At 31.2% G+C, this 10,879-nt stretch overlaps 1 long non-coding RNA gene across 1 annotated transcript; it reads right to left on the bottom strand.

Moving 5' to 3' along the window:
• Positions 1-441: 441 nt before the first annotated feature.
• LOC134711612 (uncharacterized) lies at positions 442-10,833 on the bottom strand. The gene is made up of 4 exons (XR_010106201.1): positions 10,732-10,833; positions 5,199-5,337; positions 2,784-2,833; positions 442-956 (listed from the first exon to the last, which is right to left on the bottom strand). It is a non-coding gene; the product is annotated as an uncharacterized LOC134711612 (long non-coding RNA).
• Between the last annotated feature and the right edge of the window lie 46 nt (positions 10,834-10,879).

Raw genomic sequence — 10,879 nt, 5'->3', positions numbered from 1 at the left:
ATGTGTATGAAGCATTGTAGATGTCCTCAAAGGTTGACACTTGCAGCCTACTGAATAAATTTTCATGGAGAATTTCAACACATGCAGCCTACTCTATAAGTGTCTTTTGGATATATTTCACCCTGACTAAAGTACCTATGCATGTCTAACAGTCGATAACATATAAAATGTGCATATAAAAGATTGTAGATGTTCCCTCTGGAATAATCTGAATATTTTCGGAAACCAATGACTCTATTTTATGAGCTTTATTTACAATTATTTCATGATTTTCCAAGTCTCCATATCATAAGACTATTTACATTTTCTTATCATCATCATAGACACAATATTTATTTCTTGTCAATAAAGAGATGAGGAATTTCATTATATATACAGAAAAGCAATCATATATGACTGTTGCTGGAAAATTGTCACATTGATACAAAGTAAAAGTATTGATTAAATTTTAGAACTTTTATTTTATGAAAATAAAACCTAAATAACATAGAACGAAAGATCCACTAAACTCAATACATTGTACAATTCTAGATATTCCAATACATAAATGCATGAACAACGTATATACATTCTTAACTACACAATAAAACTGTTTTCATTTGATTTTAAACAGCCAGGAATCTGTTTACTTTCACCTTTTAGATATAACATTTTATACATAGAATATAAAATGTATTCATGTAAATGAATTCTATGTTTGTTACTTTAATGATAACCATTTTCCGAGTAGTAAAAAGTTCATCTTAATGCATTTTAAATCATTGCACGTCTTCAAAATATAAGAACACAGTTCAGTTGTCCTCCACATGGCAGATATTTTATCCAAGAACAAATTACAATATTAATTAATTATAACAAAAACACAGATCTAAGCACAGTAAAATAGTCTCCCCTGTTCTGTAAAGATTCTTGTTCGTATTCTTTCTTAATTGTGTGGCCGGCACTAAATCTTTAACCTACAAAATAATATATGGTTCAATTGAATAAATAATTAGTCCAATACAATACAGAATTTCAATGCCTCAAACAGTTGTACCCATATTTTGACTATTTTATTAATTGTGACTGTTTATTTAACGCATCATGTAAATGTAGCGGAATTTGATGAGACTGTTATTAAAGTGAGAGGGTTAGCGCTACAGAACCAGGTTTAATCCACCATTTTCTACATTTGAAAATGCCTGTACCAAGTCAGGAATATGACAGTTCTTGTCTATTCGTTTTTGATGCGTTTTGTTTTTTGATATTGCCATGTGATTATGGACTTTCCAAATTGATTTTCCTCTGAGTTCAGTATTTTTGTGATTTTACTTTTTGTTATTTATTTTCCATCAAAGAATAAAGAGGAGTGTTTCATCAGTGCAAAAACAGAACATAATCCCAAGATTGTATCAAATTGTAAACTTTGTAATGCAGAAATACAATTCTTTTGTGAGACCAATCATTTAAATGAAAAGTTAAAATTATTTTTTTCTTTAGTAATGACTTTACACAGAACCATGACTCAGATGATTTACCTTTTTGTTTTATGAAATGACAATGTGAGAGAAAACAAGGCTTAATCATAACTATTTCTTTTTATCAAGTATTAATAATAAGAATGTGTTGGTGAATATGTAAACTGTGATGATTAAAATATATAGTGTTGTGATAGACAAACATACTGAAGTGATAGACATACATAGTGTGGTGATAGGTAAACAAAGCATGGTGATAGACAATAGTGTGGTGATAGACAAACATACTCAAGTGATAGATAAACATAGTGTGGCGATATACAAACATAGCATGGTGACAGACAAACATAGTGTGGTGATAGACAGACTTAGTGTCGTGATAGACATACATAGTGTAGTGATAGACAAACATAGTGTAGTGAAAGACAATAGTGTGGTAATGGACAACAGTGTGGTGATAGACAAACATAGTGTGGTGAAAGACAATAGTGTGGTGATAGACCACAGTGTGGTGATAGACAAAAATATTGTGGTGATAAATACACAGACTGTGGTGAATGATTTATGTAGTGTGGTGATTAATTATGTGTGGCGGTAGATATTTTATATGTGGCAATAATTATACTAGATATATAATATGTGGTGGTATATACATTATGTGTGTGCCAGCAGAAGTATTATGTAGACCTAGTTACAAGTACAATAACACTGAAACAATATATTTCTAAGGTTTACTCATCTTGAATGTTAGAATCTTTGACTGACAGTTAGTATACCATATTTGCTACTTTTATTGAAAAGATATCTGACATGATATTTACATGAAATATTGCACGATATGTTGGAGCAGCTATTCTTTAAAAATAATTTCTTTTAAATTATTTCATTTCAACCAGGATTGTTTAATTGCTTATTAACTCTTTACATACATATGTATAATACTTTGCTAATTAACTCTTTACATACATATGTATAATACTTTGCTAATTAACTCTTTACATACATATGTAAAGTGTTGGTGTTGGTATGAATATCAATTATTTGGTCATTTTTTATAAATTTCCTGTTTACAAAGCTTTGGTTTTTTCAAAAAACTAAGGATTTCCTTATCCCAGGCATAAATTACCTTTGTCTTATTTGGCACAACTTTTTGGAATTTTGGATCCTTAATACTCTTCAACTTTGTATTTGTTTGGTTTTTAACTATTTTGATATGAGCGTCACTGATGAGTCTTATGTAGACGTAACTTGCGTCTGGCGTACTAAGTTATAATCCTGGTACCTTTGATAACTATGAGTAATACTTTTAATTTCAATGAAGATTACCTTTTCCTTTTCTTCTATGTTCTATCTTTCAAAAATTTAGTTTCATTTTTCTGAAGAAAAAAAATAATAACAGTGAGGTGTCACATTGAGTAATTTTAAGTTTAAATCTAAATAAACATAAACAGATTTCTGCACAAAACGGTGGATTATTATCATGCTCATATCTACTTTTAAAATGATATAAATAGGGCTTTAAAAGATATACCCAGTGGTGTGATAGAAATAATATATAAATTGAGGTGAAAATATACAGTGAAGTGATTGATCAATAAAGTAAAGGTGTTTAATATGTAGAAATATACATAGAGACTGTTGGGGTAGATATAGAGAGTGGGTAATAGATATAGAGAGTGATTGATGATTGATGTATAAAGTGAGGTGATTGATAAATAAAATGAAGTGATAGGTGTTTATGATGTGGTCATTAATATAAAGACTGTGGAGATACATATCGAGAGTATGGGGATATATATATATAAAGTGTGTGGTGATTGATATATAAAGTGAAGTGATGGATAAATAAAGGAAAGTGATTGGTGTTTGTTATTTGGTCATAAACATAGAGACTATGGGGTAGATATAGAGAGTTTGGGGATAGATATAGAGAGTGTGTGGTGATTGATGTATAAAGTGAGGTGATTGATTAAAAAAAGTAAGGTGGTAGGTGTTTATGATGTGGTCATAAACATAGAGACTGTGGGTATAGATATTGACAGTGTGGTGAGTGACACAGAGATTATGAGGATATATATAGAGAGTGTGTTGATTGCTATATAAAGTGAGGTTATTGATAATAAAGTGTGGTGATAGGTGTTTATTATGTGAAGATATACAGAGAGACTTTTGGGGTAGACAAAAAGAGTGGGGGATAGATATAGAGAGTGTGTGAGTGGTGATTGATATATAAAGTGAGGTGATTGATAAATAAAGTAGGATGATAGGTGTTTATTTTGTGGGGATAGATATAAAAAGTGTGTGGTGATTTATATATAAAGTGAGGTGATGGATATATAAAGTAAAGTGATTGGTGTTTGTTATTTGGTCATAAACATGGAGACTGTGGGATAGATACCCAAAGTATGGGGATAGATATAAAAAGTGTGTGGTGATTGATATATAAAGTGAGGTGATTGATAAATAAAGTGAGGTGATAGGTGTTTATGATGTGGTCATAAACATAGAGACTGTTGGGATATATATTGAAAGTTTGGTGATTGATATATAAAGTGAGGTGATTGATAAATGAAGTGAGGTGATAGGTGTTTATTATGTGAAGATATACAGATAGAATTTTGGGGTAGATACAGAGAGTGGGGGATAGATATATAGAGAGTGTGTGTGGTGATTGATACATAAAGTGAGGTGATTGATAAATAAAGTAAGATGACAGGTGTTTTTTGTGTGGAGATATACTGAGAGATTTTTGGGGCAGATATAGGGAATTGGGGATATATATATAGAGAGTGTGGTGATTGATATATACAGTAAGGTTAGTGATAAATAAAGTGAGGTGATAGGTGTTTATAATGAGAAGATATACAGATAGACTTTGGGGTAGATAAAGAGAGTTTGGGATATATATATAGAGAGTGTGTGTGTGGTGATTGATATATAAAGTGAGGTGATTGAGAAATAAAGTAAGATGATAGGGATTTATTGTGTGGAGATATGTAGAGAGACTATTGGAGCAGATATAGAGACTTGGGGATATATATAGAGAGAGTGTGGTGATTGATACATAAAATGAGGTGATTGATAAATAAAGTGAGGTGATAGGTGTTTATTATGTGGAGATATACAGAGAGACTTTTGGGGAAGATATACAGAGTATGGGGATATATATAGAGAGTATGGGGATATATATAGAGAGTGTGGTGATTGATATATAAAGTGAGGTGATTGGTAAATAAAGTAAGGGGATAGCCTTTGTATTACCCTGAGATATACATAGAGACTATTATGATACTACTATGATATATACATAATGACTGTTGGAGAGTGTAGTGACAGATAATCATAGTATGGGGATAGCTATTGAGACTGTAGTGATAGATAATCATAGTATGGGGGTAGCTATTGAGACTGCACTAAGTCTTACAATAGGCAGAGATTATGAATAACTATTGAAAAATACTTCTTTCTCAATTGATCAATGCATATTTTAGTTTTGCAACTAAAAGTACGAAAATGTGTCAAATCTAATATTTTCCACATGAACTTGAACGTGAGATATAACCACCTTTCAAATGTCCTACAGTTTTAACCACCACATACGGTAGACTTATTGATGATGAACATTATGTGTGGTGATGAATATAGCGACTGTAGCAATGGAGGAATATATGAACCACCACACTATATATATCTTTTTTCAAGTTATTATTTTTTAAGTATCATTTTCTAAAAATACTTTACCATCACTATAACTGAGTGCTGCTTGGTTGTAAATCATTTAACTATTCTTGTTATTTCATTTAAAATTAGATGTATCCATGTTCTTTCTTCCATTTTCAGCAATGACCTCTAAATCCCTGCAAAATGTCGTTTGGTATTTCTGTAAGAAGAACAAAAATATAAATAATGAATTTGAGAATTGCTACATGATAAGTATACAAGCTAGTACAAACATATCTCAGTGGACATTGCATATCTGCATATCTCCTTTCACAGTAAATTATACATTGACCAGTATATTTCTCTCACTTATAGAATATACAAGTTATAGTATACAGTCTGGTGAAAAATAGATACAGAATGATGATAGATATAATCATTGTGTTACTATAAATATGATAAGATGGTGATAAATAGATATAGATAGGTGATAAGTGTGAACTTAGTTATAGTGGGGTTATGTGTATATACAGTGAGGTAAAGAATACACAGAATAGTATTAAGATATATACAGTGTGATGATATATAAACAAAAGGATGATATATATATATATTTCTCTAACTCTATGGAAATTTATCCCTTTCCGAACCCATTGTATAAAAAAATTTAATCAACGTGTGGTTGCTGGTGATCTCAAAAGATCATTGGATGATTTTGAGGGTCATGACCTTTTTAGCTACATGTAACTGAATGAATCAAAATACGATAACAGGTGTTAATGAAATTGACAACTTCGTGCAATGTGAAAGGCACTCGAAGGGGATTTTCGGTTAACAAAAAAAGAAAATGTCTTTTTTATCATTAGAGAAACAGATTCTTACATAGTTACTCGTGGATTATCGGATTTATCCAATCTCGATAGTTAAATTATAAATTTTAAAGTCCTCGCCGAGGCGGCTCGGACTTAAACAGATACACAGTGTGGTGATATATGTATAAAGTGAGGTGATAGAGATATAAAATGTAGTGAAAGATGTACATTGTATTGATAGATATATTGAATAAGGTGATAGATATATAAACAGAGGTGGTATATTAATAAAATGAGGTCTTACTTATATAGAATGAAGTGATAGATATACAAAGTGTGGTGACATATATACAGCGTGTTGATAGATATATGAAGTGTTGTGACATATGATCAGTTAGGTGATAGATGTATAAAGTGTGATGATAGATATATAAAGTGTGATGATAGATTTATAAAGTGTGGTGATAGATACATAATGTGTTGTGGCATATGATGTGTTAGATGATAGATGTATATAGTGTGGTGATAGATATATACAGTGTGATGATAGATATATAAAGTAAGGTGATTAATGATAGAGTGATAATATACACAGTGTGGTGATTAATGATAGAGTGGTAATAAATATATACAGTGTGGTGAAAGATGATACACAGTGGTGATACATATAAAGAGTAGGGTGATTGATGATACAGAGTGGTGAAAGATATATACACTATGAGGATTGATGAAACAGAGTAGTGATAGCTATATACAGTGTGGTAATTGGTGATACAGAGTGGGGATAGATATCTAGTGTGGTGATAGATATATACATGTAGGTGATTGATGATACAGAGTGCTGATAGATATTTACAATAGGGTGACTGATGATACAGAGTGGTGATAAATATATAGTTTGGTGATTGATGATACAGAGTGGTGATAGATATTAACAGCAAGGTGATTAATGATACAGAGTGGTGATAGATATGTAGAGTGTGGTCATAAATATATATTCCGCAAGTTGGTGTCCTACAGATACAGTCCTACATATATCCCTAGGCTGTATTTATATTCTATACAGATATCAGTCATGTGGTATGCTTTTATATGTTCTGTTTGTTTTTCAAATATCTCTTTATAGCAATAAAAATCCCACCAATTTTCTGAAAAGATACACACATAAACTATAGTCTTTTCTACCATGGCAATAATAGTTTTCAAAATTAAAATGTGTATGATTGTGCAAAAGTAAGATTATAGATATGTAAAGTGTAGAAACAGATGTATAAAGTGAGGTGATTGATATATTAGGTGTGGTGATAGTCATAGAAAGTGTGGTGATAGATACATACAGTGAGGTGATAAGATATATAAAGTGTACTTACAAATGTCTAAAGTGTGGTGACAGATATATATGTAAAGTTAGGTGATTGATATATGAAGGGTGGTGATAGATATATATAAAAAGTGTGGGGACAGATTTATAAAATGTGGTGGCAGATATATAGAGTGAGGTGATAGATATATTTAGTTTGGTGATAAATATATAAAGTGTAGTTACTGTGATAAATATATAAAGTGAGGTGATAGATATATGTAGTGAGTGATGGATATATAAAGTGTGATCATGGATATGTTAAGTGTAGTGATAGATATATAAAGTATGGTGACAGATATATAAGGTGTGGTGATAGATATATAAAGTCTGGTGACAGATATATAATGTGTAGTGACAGATGAACAGTGTAGTGATAAATGAACAGTGTGGTGATAGATGTATAAAGTTTAGTGATAGATAAATATAAAGTGAGGTGATGGGTTTATGAAGTATGGTGATAGATATATAAAGTGAGGTGATAGATATATATATAAGATGTGGTGATGTGTATAAGGTGTGGTGATGTGTATAAGGTGTGGTGATGTGTATAAGGTGTAGTGATGTATATATAATGTGTGGTGACAGATATTAAAAGTGTGGTGAAAGATTTATGAAGTATGGTGACAGATATATATGGTGTGGTGACAAATATATACAGTATGGTGACACATTTATAAAGTGTGGTGATAGATATGTAAAGTGTGGTAACAGATAAATAAAGTGTAGTGACAGATACATAAATTGTGGTAAAAGATATATAAAAAGTGGTGACAGATATGTAAAGTGTGGGGATAGATATATAAAGTCTGGTGACATATATATAGAGTGTAGTTAGAGATATATAAAGTGAGGTGATAGATATATATAGTGGGGTGATTGATATATATAGTGTGGTGCTGGATATGTTAAGTGTGGTGATAGATATATAAAGTGTGGTGATAGATATATAAAGTCTAGAGATAGATATATAGAGTGTTGTGACAGATATATAAAGTGTGGTGACAGATATATAAAGTGTGGCGATCGATATATAAAGTGTGTTGATTGATATATAAAGTGTAATTATAGATACATAAAGAGAGGTGATAGATATATTTAGTGAGGTGATTGATATATAAAGTGTGGTGATGGATATGTTAAGTGTGGTGACAGATATATAAGGTGTGGTGACAGATATATAAAGTGTGGTGATAGATATATAGTGACATGATGGATATATAAAGTGTGGAGATGGATAATTTAAGTATAATGACAGATATATAAAGTGTGGTGAAAGTTATATAAAGTATGGTGATAGATATATAAAGTGTGGTGACAGATATATAAAGTGTGCTGATTGATATAAAAAGTGTGGAGACAGATATATAAAGTGTGCTGATTGATAAATAAAGTGTGGTGACAGATATATAAAGTGTGGTGATAGATATATAAAGTGTGTTGATTGATATATAAAGTGTAATCATAGATATATAAAGAGAGGTGATAGATATATTTAGTGAGGTGATTGATATATAAAGTGTGGTGATGGATATGTTAAGTGTGGTGACAGATATATAAGGTGTGGTGACAGATATATAAAGTGGGGGATAGATATATAGTGACATGATGGATATATAAAGTGTGGTTATTGATAGGTTAAGTATAATGACAGATATATAAAGTGTGGTGAAAGTTATATAAAGTATGGTGATAGATATATCAAGTGTGGTGACAGATATATAAAGTGTGCTGATTGATATAAACAGTGTGGTGACAGATATATAAAGTGTGCTGATTGATAAATAAAGTGTGGTGACAGATATATAAAGTGTGGTGATAGATATATAAAGTGTGTTGATTGATATATAAAGTGTAATTATAGATATATAAAGAGAGATGATAGATATATTTAGTGAGGTGATTGATATATAAAGTGTGGTGATGGATATGTTAAGTGTGGTGACAGATATATAAGGTGTGGTGACAGATATATAAAATGGGGGGATAGATATATAGTGACATGATGGATATATAAAGTGTGGTGATTGATAGGTTAAGTATAATGACAGATATATAAAATGTGGTGATGGATATGTTAAGTGTGGTGTAAGTTATATAAAGTATGGTGATAGATATATAAAGTGTGGTGACAGATATATAAAGTGTGCTGATTGATATAAAAAGTGTGGTGACAGATATTTAAAGTGTGCTGATTGATAAATAAAGTGTGGTGACAGATATATAAAGTATGGTGATAGATATATAAAGTGTGGTGATATAGATATATAAAGTCTTGTGACAGATATATACAGTGGTGATAGATATATAAATTGTGGTGATGGATATGTCAAGTGTAATGACAGATATATAAAGTGTGGTGATAGATATACAAAGAGTGGTGACAGATATATAAAATGTGGTGACAGATATATAAAGTATGGTGACAGATATATAAAGTGTGGTGACTGATATATAAAGTTTGGTGACAGATATATGAAGTGTGGTGACAGATATAGAAAGTTCAGTGACAGATATATAAAGTGTGGTGGCAGAATATAAAGTGTGGTGACAGATATATAAAGTAGTGATAGATATATAAAGTGTGGTTATGGATATGTCAAGTTTAATGACAGATATACAAAGTGTGGTGACAGATATATAAAGTGTGGTGACAGATATATAATGTCTGGTGATAGATACATGTATATAAAGTGTGGTGACAGAACATAAAGTGTGGTGACAGAACATAAAGTGTGGTGACATTTATATATAAAATGTGGTGACAGATATATAAAGTGTGGTGACAGATATTATGGTGACAAATATATAAAGTCTGGAGACAGATATATAAAGTGTGGTGACGGATATATAAAATGTGGTGACAGATATAAAAAGTGTGGTGACAGATATATCAATTGTGGTGACAGATATATAAAGTCTGGTGACATATATATATAAAGTGTGGTGACAGATATATAAAGTATGGTGACATATATATAAAGTCTGGTGAAATATATGATAAAGCGTTTATAACATGGCAAAATCTGTATCACATATCGCATCACCCTCGACCAATATCATAAAGTGACAGAAGAGATAAATCAACTGAGGTCCTAGATATATAGCAATTATCTATCATATTGAATACACCTTAATTATTGGTAATCCTGGCTGATCCGACTGCATAGAACTTATGACAAATACAACAATCATGAAAATCATTTTTCCTTTGTGGGTCCAGTTTTTTTTTTAATTCAAAATTTTACTACAACCTGTGTGATATCCAGTAATGGCGGACAAATAGTGATAAGGTGCAGTGGCGGATCTAGGGGAGGGTTCAGGGGGGTTGGAACCCCCCTTTTTTTAACGATCAATGCATTGGAATGGTGACTTATAGTTGGACCCCCCCCTCTTTTTTAAATGGCTGGATTCGCCCCTGATAAGGTGTATGAAAAATTACCATCAACATCAAACCACTCTCGTTTTACAAGATTTGTTACATTTTTCACCACCTCTATAATACTCAGTCTATAGTTTCAAGTTTCAAGTCCTAACACAAATCTATCTCCACATAGAAGATTTTTTTTCAAAAAGTGAAAGTAGAAACT

This window comes from Mytilus trossulus, chromosome 1 (genome assembly GCF_036588685.1).
Source record: "Mytilus trossulus isolate FHL-02 chromosome 1, PNRI_Mtr1.1.1.hap1, whole genome shotgun sequence".
NCBI lineage: Eukaryota > Metazoa > Mollusca > Bivalvia > Mytilida > Mytilidae > Mytilus > Mytilus trossulus.
The sequence above is the reverse complement of the archived record's forward strand: the minus strand, read 5'-3'. Positions and strand labels throughout refer to the sequence as shown.